This window comes from Notolepis coatsorum (genome assembly GCF_963971535.1).
Source record: "Notolepis coatsorum genome assembly, chromosome: 8".
Classification (NCBI taxonomy): Eukaryota; Metazoa; Chordata; class Actinopteri; order Aulopiformes; family Paralepididae; genus Notolepis; species Notolepis coatsorum.
The window spans coordinates 152905227-152917472 of NC_140172.1; positions in this window are offsets into that span (position 1 = coordinate 152905227).

Consider the following 12246-nt stretch of genomic DNA (forward strand, 5'->3'; position numbering starts at 1 on the left):
ACGTCAGAGCCGCTCTGCAGAATTCCTCCCAGCTTGTACTCCGGGGTGGTAGCGGACAGGGAGAGAGAGAGAGCGGGTTAGCTCAGTGCACAATGGAAACTGACAGGTGACAGGTGAAGTGACTTGTCCAACAGACTAATCCAAGTGACAGAAATCTTCGGTGTGAAACACCAGTGAGCAATGTCCAAAACAATATATCCAAGTGACAGAATCTTCGGTGTGAGACACACAGTGAGCAATGTCCAAACAATAATAAATCCAAGGTGAATATCCAAAACAGGCAAAAGGGGTGAGAGACAGTCAGAACGAAAAACAGGATCTCTTCAGTGCTTTTACACACACGAAAAATGATTGAGTCCAAAGACTGTCTTGCAAAAACTCACCAGAGCGCTGTGCGTGAAGCGAGCGGATCAAACAGGGAAAGCGCCTCGTAACGGGGAAGCGGGTTCTCCAGACGGAATACTCCTCGAGAGTCCTGGGAGGCAAAGCACAAAGAAAGCAGCGACGGAAGGAATCGGCAAATGCAGAGAATATTTCAGAACGATCCAACATCAATACATGGGGAATCAGGGTATATATAGCAAAGGGGTGCTTAATGACAAGCTGTGACAGCTGCGGGATGAGATTGACCATTGCTCCAGAAGCGTGTGGTTGGGGGAGCACCAATCAAACGGCATCTACGGGAAGAAGCGTGTGGAGAGGAGAATGCAATTAATTAACCGAAAATGCCTTAAAGGAACAGAGCGAGTGGGTAAGCAGCGGACCAATCATCACAGTACTTTAAGAAGCCTGTGGTGGGGAAAGAACCAAACCTCACACAAAGACCAGACTACACTCCAGATTTGCACAGAACGACTTGAGCATCTCTGTTTGCAGTGTTCACAACGTCCTCCCTCTCAGTCTGGAAACCGAAACCCTCCTCTTTTCTCATGTCCCTGCATCCTGGCACTTCACAGCAGAATGCCATGTTTTTTCCCCACTTCCCTAATGAGAAATTATGCTAAATTACAAGCTGTTTAATCGAGTATGTCTGCTAGCAAGCTGTTAGCTACCAGTACGGTGGTCACTTGGTGTTGAGCTTGGACACGTCTGTTGTTGGATACGATTTAGTCCAGAATTGAATTGGTACAGTATAGTGCAGGTGGCGGAGATAACAGTGGAGGATCAGAATAGTCACTCTTGCTCTCTCATTCTCTCTAACTCTAGTCAATTAAATTAATGAAATTAAATTATTCCCAATTTTTCTAAGGATCCACAGGAACCCCCTGAAGGACCCCTGGGGTCTCCCCAAACCCCCCTGCTGAGAAGCATGTAGGGACGGCCTTCAGGGGCCTCTTACACTTCATTACCACTCAGGCATGTGCAGTCATTTCACATAATATCTCTGGATAGAATGAGCCTGTTCAGTGTTCACTCTATTCATTCCCTGTTCTATTTTTGGGAGCAGCAATAATCTATCGCTATGCAATCTTTAGAGAGTCTTCCTCTATCTATAGATACACTAGCGACATTGTTAACGCTTTTATTTATATCTATACATTGTGTGAGGTAGTTTTAGTAATAAGTAAATACTTTCACGGTTATTCAAATAGTGTTTTTCACAACAACGTTAGATAGGTTTGTGTATAATAAAACGTATTGTATTATGTAAACGTGCATATAGATTTTATGGATTGTGCATTCAACACCCTACCATATGTTGACATCAGCTATATACACCCTACCATCTGTTGTCATCAGCTATATACACCCTACCATCTGTTGACATCAGCTATATACACCCTACCATCTGTTGACATCAGCTATATACACCCTACCATCTGTTGACATCAGCTATATACACCCTACCATCTGTTGACATCAGCTATATACACCCTACCATCTGTTGACATCAGCTATATACACCCTACCATCTGTTGACATCAGCTATATACACCCTACCATCTGTTGACATCAGCTATATACCACGACAAGAGATATATAATGTTAATGACCTGAAATTATTCCATTTTTGGGGGGGTGGGGGAACCCCCCATATATCGGTATCGGAAATTAAGAGTTGGACAATATCGGTATATCGGATATCGGTAAAAAAGCCAATATCGAACATCCCTAGTTTATGTTCACCATCACCATTGATTTCACTGGGCAGTGATGTATTCAAATAAAATACTTGTCATTGACCGATCTGAAAAGTAGTTGTGGTCCTTGACCTGCTGTTTGCCTGTGTGCAATGTTTCATCCAAATCGGATCAGAACTGTAGATGTTATGGCTGGTGCAGGCAGGATAGACGGACACAGGACCACAGGAGTGGCTGCAATACGCCCTCCAGCACTTGACGCTGTGCGGGTGTAAAGATACAGGAGTAGTGTTATAACCATCATATTACTGTCCGGCAGCGTGGCCACATGGGTAGAGCTCTGGACTCATGATGGCCCTGTGGTCAAGGCCGCTGTTGGAAAGTGATGTCCAGCAGGGAGCACTCTGTCCTCTGGACTGGTCAGTAACAATGCCCCTGTTATGGTGATAGGGACACTGTACAGCTGCGAGTGCCGTCTTTCAGGTGTGACTGAATTTGGTTGTTAAAGGACCCACTCGCAAAGAGTAGGGGGTTCCCCGACGTTCCTGGCCAAATGACCAATCAGGTCTCTGACATCAAGGCCCACCTAATCATCCCTTCCCCTTAAGTGGCTGATATATGTCTCCTGAGCCGTTCAGCCATTGTGTAGTGTGATGTGTGCCTGGTGCCAGTGTATGGCAGCCATTGAACCTGCGTAGCCCAAGGTTGGGTGCTATACTCATTGGTGGTGAAGGAGGCAATTTCCACCCTACATTGTAAAGCACTTTGAGTGTCTAGAAAAGCGCTATATAAATGGAAGGGTCATTCATCATAACGTAAACCATTCTATATTTATTTCTGAGTCAAATCTAATAATTTACGGTTAGGCTACTATCTATCTAAGTAACATGAAATTATAAACATTTTATGTTTAAAATCCTGATACATAAATAACTGCATGTTTTGTTTACATTCAAGGTGTGTTTTGTTTATTCAAACTGAAGTGTTAATACCTGTACCTTCACTTGTGCTATTTATTGATTGATTGATTGATTGATTGATTGATTGATTGAAAATGTTATTAACAGATTGCAGAATGGGTACAATACAGTACAGCTCAATACACACAATTGTTAAGGGGATGCAGACCAGAGAAAGGGGGTAACTGTACATTGGATTATCGACAAAACCTTACTTGGTCCCAAGAAGAGGGTCTTGTGTATTATTGGGTTAGTTATGGTACCTGAGAGGTACATATTATTTTCCTGGTTATGGTTATGTATCCGAGTTTGTAGACAATGCAAATATAGTATTATGCAATGTTACTCTTAATATTGTGAACGTGAATGTGTCATTCGATTATAAACTTTGTAAATGCACTTTTTGCATGTTTTAGTAGACGCATGTGTCAGTAGACAAAAGTGCTACAGGCAGGGGCGGAGCTTCCTATAGCTCCTATAGGCGCATAGGGGGGGGGGGGGGGGGGGGGGGGGGGCTCCAAGGGTGTAGCTTGCCTAGGGCCCCAAATGTACTAGGTCCGGCCCTGACGTGTGCTTATTTGCTAACAGGGGATTAATAGCCTGCATGTGTGGAAGAGACTGCATATTGGCAATATTTAATTTAACTTTGACCCAGCCGGGGTTAAAATGCCGCAGCAGACCCAATATGGAATTAATCATGATACATTTCCACGGGGGACGTGCTTGCGCCTTTCATCTACACCGTAGACCGTATGTACGCTCATTCTTGCACTGCGGAGAAAGGTCAGGGGGGATTAGTGGATCTCCTGCTACGATGTAGTTTATGGCTACGTTTCATTAGTGGGTTAATGTGCCCTCGTTGACCTCTCCTCTGCCCTCCCCTCGGGCCGTCTGGAGAACCGCTCCACCACTATAGAAAAAGCCCAGTGACCTTTGTGAGACAGAACGGGCTGAAAGCATCGCCGAGCTTGAACCCTCACACCCGTGGTGCCATCGTTCAAAAAATGTATTTCACTCGAATGCATCCACTGAGAGCAGATGCGATTACGGGCTGGCTGATCAAAATCGCTATTTGTTTTGAAGGAGGGTAGTGATTCAGTTTCTAATTGCAGTCTCCCGTAGGTGCTCTTTGAGGGCGGTTTTGAAGGAGGGTAGTGATTCACATTACTTTACGGCTGTGGGTAGGGCGTTCCACATTGTTGTGGCATAATTGCGAAACGTGTTTAGTCCCTTGTTTGAGCCGAATCTGGGTTGAACATGATTTGTGGAGCTCCCTCTGGTGTTGTGGGCGTGGTATTCACTGACCTTTGGGTATTTCGATATGTACATGGGTACCTTAGTGGTGTAGTGTATCTTGTAGACCAGGCCCATTTAATAAAGTGTTCAATCAATCCACACAGTACATACAGTAACAAGGAAAGATGAAATTACCTACCTGGGTTCCATCCTAGAGGCTAATCTTTCCTGTGACAAAATGGCATCCAATGTAATAAAAAAAGTCAACCAACAAACTCGATTCTTGTACCGGATCTCCTCTCTGGTAAACAAGAATACCCTGAAGACTCTGGCAGGAGCACTCATTCAAGGGTACTACGACAATGCTTGCACCTCATGGTACCAAAGCACCTCAAAGGCGCTAAAAACTAAATTATAAACATCTCAAAACAAACTGGTCAGACTACTACTTGACCTTACTCCTAGAACCCACCTCACCCCTGCCCACTTTGACAACCTAGGATGGCTTAGAGTAGACGACAGAGTACAGCAACTTGCCTGGTCCTGGTCTACAAGATACACTACACGACCAAGGTACCCATGTACATGTCAAAATACTTCCCAAAGATCAGTGAATACCACGATCACAACACCAGAGGGAGCTCCACAAATCATGTTAAACCCAGATTCGGCTCAAACAAGGGACTAAACACGTTTCGCAATTATGCCACATCAATGTGGAACGCCCTACCCAAAGCGGTAAAGGAATGTGATTCACTACCCACTTTCAAAACCACTCTCAAAGAACACCTACGGGAGACTGCCATTCGAAACTGGCCCCTGTAAATGTCCTAACCCAACCCCCTCCAATGTACAGTAAATTACCAAGTATGGTTTTGTCAATATTCCAATGTACAGTTTTGTTTGTACAGTTGTACAGTGTTCCGGTGCTCTGGTCTGCATCCCCTTAACAATTGTGTGTATTGAGCTGTACTGTATTGTACCCATTCTGCAATCTGTGAATAAAGTTTTCAATCAATCAATTCAATCAAGCCACACAGTACATACAGTAACAACAGCTACCACTAGGTGGCAGTGAGATCCTGTCGCACCACCTCATTGCATATCGCGCTACGCGTGTCTGGCGTCGCTCTCTGCTGAGGGGAGGTGCTTCCGTTTGAAGTATAGCTCCTTACTTATTTCACTCGTTTCTGCTAAATCTAACTCATCTTTAACGTTCGTTTTATTACATGGTTTTATGACATTTGTGCTCATTTGACCACTAGTTCTAGTTTTATAGGTAGGTTAATGTCGCAATGATTCCTGCGGCCATTCCATGCAGATTCCATTATCTCTGTTCTCTGAGTTATTATTATTCTGGTGAAAAAAACGAACGAATTGTTTAATTTAGTACATGTAGGTATGAGTTATTATGGTGAAGAAACTAATGAAGTGTTTAATTTAGTACATGTAGGTATGAGTTATTCTGGTGAGAAAACTAATGAAGTGTTTAATTTAGTACATGTAGGTATGAGTTATTATGGTGAAGAAACTAATGCATTGTTTAATTTAGTACATGTAGGTATGAGTTATTATGGTGAAGAAACTAATGCATTGTTTAATTTTGTACATGTAGGTATGAGTTATTATGGTGAAGAAACGAATGACTTGTTTAATTTTGTACATGTAGGTATGAGTTATTCTGGTGAAGAAACTAATGAAGTGTTTAATTTTGTACATGTAGTTATGAGTTATTATGGTGAACAAACTAATGCATTGTTTAATTTAGTACATGTAGGTATGAGTTATTATGGTGAAGAAACTAATGCATTGTTTAATTTTGTACATGTAGGTCTGCAAGATGTGCAGCGACCAGAAGACTCCAGCGGTGTTGTTTTATGTGTCTTCTGCAGGTATGTGCCTCCATGCATATTGTATGTTTATCAATGTAAATTAATTTACCTGCTAACTCTATGCACTGTGGCATTTCCTGCTCTGTTCAGCATGTGGCGCTAGTTTACCATTTCTGTTTTAAGTAATGTTTTGATTTTATTTTGGTTTAGTGTAAGAGTTTAATTGTATAAAGCTCAGAGGCAGCCATACACATGTCTAGACGCGTGATTACGAAACCAAGCCGCATTTCTCGGAGACGCTCTCTGATTGGCACTGACTGACGCTCTCTGATTGGCCACTGACGCGTTTGCCCAATCCGTGACGAGCTGTGTCTTTGCCCATTTCCACGCCAAACAGCCTGCAAACTACCTGGCGTTCTATCGCCATGCTCTAAGACAAACTCTAACCTTAACCAACTTCGAAAGAGTGCCTAAGCTTAACCGTCGAAAGAACTTGCCGTCACGCTCTAAGACAAACTCTAACAAACTCTACTACAAGAACCTAGGGGTCCACAAAGACGACTTCAAACTGGAAATGGTAACAACAGATGAGGTACTCAAAAAACTGAGCGCCCTCCAACCCAACAAGGCCACTGGCCATGACAACATCCCCTCCAAATTCCTCAGAGACTCAGCAGCCGCCATCACCCCAGTCATCACACACATAATAAACCTCTCCATAAAACAGGGACACGTCCCCAAGGACTTCAAAATTGCGAGAGTGACCCCTCTGCACAAAAAAGGCAGTAAATTAGACCCAGGCAACTACCGCCCTGTTTCTATCCTTACCTCCATCTCGAAAGTCATGGAAAAAATTGTATACGAACAGGTCGAAAAATACCTTGCGGAAAAAAATCTAATCTACGAATTCCAATCTGGCTTCAGAACATCCCACTCCACTGACACATGCCTTCTCTATTTAAACGACCACATCAAACAAGAGGTGGACGCGGGCAAATACTGCGGCATGGTCATGCTGGACCTACAAAAGGCCTTCGACACTGTCAATCACACCATTCTGATTGACAAGCTAAAAGCAATTGGTTTTGATAGTCTATCAGTGAGCTGGATGCAATCCTACCTGGAGGGGAGAGAGCAGATGGTGGAGGTAAACGGTACCCTATCCCCCCCCCCTCACAGTAAACTGTGGTGTTCCACAAGGAAGCATACTAGGTCCGCTACTGTTCCTAATTTATGCAAATGACATGTCGTCAGCTTGTGACTGCAACTTGTTCCTGTTTGCGGACGACTCAGCCCTGCTGGTCTCTGACAAGAACAAGTTACAGGTTGAAAAAACCCTCAGCTCAGAACTAGGCAAAATCTGCATATGGCTCGCTGATAACAAACTATCATTACACATGGGCAAAACAGAGTCCATTCTCTTCGGTTCAAATAACAAACTCAGCAAGACCGACGGCTTCTCAGTTACAGTGGGTGACAATATTGTCACAAGGAAAGAAGATATTACCTACCTGGGTTCCATCCTAGAGGCAAATCTTTCCTGTGACAAAATGGCATCCAATGTAATAAAAAAGTCAACCAACGAACTCGATTCTTGTACCGGATCTCCTCACTGGTAAACAAGAATACCCTGAAGACTCTAGCAGGAGCACTCATTCAAGGGTACTACGACTATGCTTGCACCTCATGGTACCAAAGCACCTCAAAGGCGCTAAAAACAAAATTACAAACATCTCAAAACAAACTGGTCAGACTACTGCTTGACCTTACTCCTAGAACCCACCTCACCCCTGCCCACTTTGACAACCTAGGATGGCTTAGAGTAGACGACAGAGTACAGCAACTTGCAATGGGCCTGGTCTACAAGATACACTACACGACCAAGGTACCCATGTACATGACAAAATACTTCCCAAAGGTCAGTGAATACCACGATCACAACACCAGAGGGAGCTCCACAAATCATGTTAAACCCAGATTCGGCTCAAACAAGGGACTAAACACGTTTCGCAATTATGCCACATCAATGTGGAACGCCCTACCCAAAGCTGTAAAGGAATGTGAATCACTACCCACTTTCAAAAACACTCTCAAAAAACACCTAAGGGAGACTGCAACCCGAAACTGGCCCCTGTAAATGTCCGAACACAACCCCCTCCAATGTACAGTAAATTACCAAGTATGGTCTTGTCAATAATCCAATGTACAGTGTTGTTTGTACAGTTGTACAGTGTCCCCCACCCACCCCTCCTACCCAACCCCCCCCCCCCCCCCCACCCTACCCCACCCCCCCCCCCCCCCCCCCCCACTCCTAACGAACCCCCCCCCCCCCCCCCCACTCCTAACCAACCCCCCCCCCCCCCCCCCACCCACCCAACCACCTCCAATGTACAGTCCCCCCCCACCCCCACCTACCCAATCCAATGTACAGTTTCCACGCCTAATGTATATACTCTTTTCTTTCTGGACTCTTTTTGTATCACAAACAGTACTGTAATTGCAAATCTGGTATGATAAATGTATAGATGGAGCAGTACTGTCTATCTGTATGTCATGTATGTCATATATGTTACGATGAATTGAAAATGGGGGACCCTGATGTAAACAAGACGAAAGTCTTTCTCTGGTCTGCATCCCCTTAACAATTGTATGTATTGAGCTGTACTGTACTGTACCCATTCTGCAATCTGTTAATAAAGTTTTCATTCATTCATTCATTCATTCAACCTTAACCAACTTCGAAGAGTGCCTAAGCTTAACCAGTGTAGAAACAGGCGTCGGCCAATCAGAGAGCGTCTCTGAGAAATGCGGCTTGGTTTCGTAATCACGCTGTCTAGACTGTAGCTTATGTACTGTGTTGTAGCACACAAGCGTTTTCACGGCGCATCAACAAACCGGAAGTCGACCATTTTGGAGATACTGAATGTTTACAACGCAACCGAACTCGCAACTGTTCTGATTGATTGATTGATTGATTGAAAAGTTTATTAACCGATTGCAGAATGGGTACAGTACAGTACAGCTCAATACATACAATTGTTAAGGGGATGCAGACCAGAGAAAGACTTTCGTCTTGTTTACATCAGGGTCCCCCATTTTTTATTCATCATAACATATATGACACACACGACATACAGATAGACAGTACTGCTACATCTATACATTTATGACATACCAGATATGCAAATACAGTACTGTTTGTGATACAAAAAGTGTCCAGAAAAAGAGTGTATATACATTTGACGTAGAAACTGTACATTGGAGGAGGTTGGGTAGGTGGGGTGGGTGGGGGGCTGTACATTGTCTGGTCATTGTTGCTCAAAAGGGTCAATTATTGTTGTGTTTTTGGCTGTACTAATCGGTCGGACCGGGAAAAGCATTTAGAGTATACTTCAGATTGCCAAAATCTATTACAAATCAGGGAGAAGAGTGCAAAGAATTGTCTGAGGAAAGGAGGCAAACACCCCCTCTCCTCTACTCTCCCGCCTGAATGAACTACCAAAGTACCGATCAGCATTTTGATCCAAACATTTGTACTAGTAGACTATTTGAAAAAAAAATCGAATGTAAAGATCAGTTGATCTAGTAACGTTATTGAATTACCTACCTTGGCTTTCACAATACACAATTCACAATACACATGTCCCCTCCCACCCATCCACCCAATCCCTCCTAATGTACAGTTTCCTCCCCCTCGTATGTATATATTTTCTGCTAAGATCTCTGTTTAACTACTGTATATTTGCATATCTTGTATGTCACAAATGTAACAGTACTGTATACCTGTATGTCAGAAATGTCATGATATATATCTGTATGTTGCGTCATTTATGTCATTTTAATCATCGGCCGACATAGTGAACTACCTAGTTTTTTCACCATCATACTGACTGAACTGTCCTGGGGCACAGGAAGAACATACTGACTGAACTGTCCTGGGGCACAGGAAGAACATACTGACTGAACTGTCCTGGGGCACAGGAAGAACATACTGACTGAACTGTCCTGGGGCACAGGAAGAACATACTGACTGAACTGTCCTGGGGCACAGGAAGAACATACTGACTGAACTGTCCTGGGGCACAGGAAGAACATGTGTGAATTCTTAAAATGGGTGGCTTTCCAATGGTGACAGCAATTACAACTATTCATGTCATTATTCTGCCTCCCTCCAGACCCCCCACAGCTCTCTGTCTGTGAAGAGGAGGTTCCCCCTGAACAGCAAGAGAGGAGCCCAGTCTGAGCCAGGAGCAGCCAGAGCTCCTACAGATGAAAGAGGAACAGGAGGAACTCTGGACCAGTCAGGAGGGAGAGCAGCTTCAAGGTCTGGAGGAGGCTGATATCAAGTTCACATTCAACCCTGTCCCTGTGAAGAGTGAAGATGATGAAGAGAAACCTCAGTCCTCATGGTTTAACCAAACCCAGGACCCAGAGCTCCTACAGATTAAAGAGGAACAGGAGGAACTCTGGACCAGTCAGGAGGGAGAGCAGCTTCAAGGTCTGGAGGAGGCTGATATCATCAAGTTCACTTTCAACCCTGTCCCTGTGAAGAGTGAACATGATGAAGAGAAACCTCAGTCCTCATGGTTTAACCAAACCCAGGACCCAGAGCTCCTACAGATTAAAGAGGAACAGGAGGAACTCTGGACCAGTCAGGAGGGAGAGCAGCTTCAAGGTCTGGAGGAGGCTGATATCAAGTTCACTTTCAACCCTGTCCCTGTGAAGAGTGAACATGATGAAGAGAAACCTCAGTCCTCATGGTTTAACCAAACCCAGGACCCAGAGCTCCTACAGATTAAAGAGGAACAGGAGAAACTCTGGACCAGTCAGGAGGGAGAGCAACTTCAAGGTCTGGAGGAGGCTGATATCAAGTTCACTTTCAACCCTGTCCCTGTGAAGAGTGAAGATGATGAAGAGAAACCTCAGTCCTCATGGTTTAACCAAACCCAGACTGAGGAAAACAGAGAGACAGAGCCTCTAGCCAGCACCTCAACAGAACAGATGAAAACAGAACCTGATGGAGAGGACTGTGGATTATCAGAACCAGTCAGTAACTTAGATCCAGCTGGTGATTTAGAACCAACTACAGATGGCCAGCTCCTCTCTTCACACTGTTCTGGAACTGATACTGATGACAGTGATGATTGGCTGGAGACTAGTGAACCTCATCCTGGTTTAAACTCACTGACATCAAAGAAGACACAGAAAAACAAAGGACAGAGTTTGTCTAACAGCAACCAGTTGAAGAGCTCTGTGGTTTCATCCCATGAGGTGAAATTATCAAACCAAATACCATGTGAGACCTGGAGCTGTAAAGTGTGTGGGAAATGTTTTCCTAATAGGAAAGCTTTAATGCGCCATCTTAAAGTCCATCTTAGTGACTGTGGTTGGTGTGGAAAACATTTAGAACCCACAGAGAGCTTAAAACTTCACTTTCAAATTCACATGACATGTACTGTTTGTGGCAAGAAATGTACTGCCATTACACTCTTGGAAGCACATATGAGAAGCCACACTGGGGAAAAGCCCTATAGTTGCACACTGTGTCCTAAAAGATTTAGTGGAAAATCTGACCTAAAAGAACATATAAGACGCCATACTGGGGAAAAGCCCTATAGTTGCACACTGTGTCCTAAAAGATTTATTACACAGGGAGACCTGAATAGTCACATGAGAAGCCATACCGGGGAAAAGCCCTATAGTTGCACACTGTGTCCTAAAAGATATACTAGACAGGGAGACCTGAATAGACACATGAGAAGCCATACGGGGGAAAAGCCCTATAGTTGCACACTGTGATCAAATATTTGGTGCAAAACGTGACTTAAAAGTACATATCAGAACTCATACTCTGGGGGAAAACATTTAGTCGTGAAGTTTGTGGGAAAGGATTTACTCGGAAGGCATATATAAAGACACACATGAGGATTCACACCAGAGAAGAAACAAACTCACGTCCCTCCCTCCCTCATCTAGTTCACATTCAACCCCGTCCCTGTTAACTCATGACCGCCACGCTCTTTTCCCATCTTTACTCAATGGCGCCAGCGTTATTGACCATTTTAGCGATGTTTGCGGACCCATTGTGTGTTCTGTATTATAGCTATGGAGACAAGGCTCATTTGACAGGCATTGTTT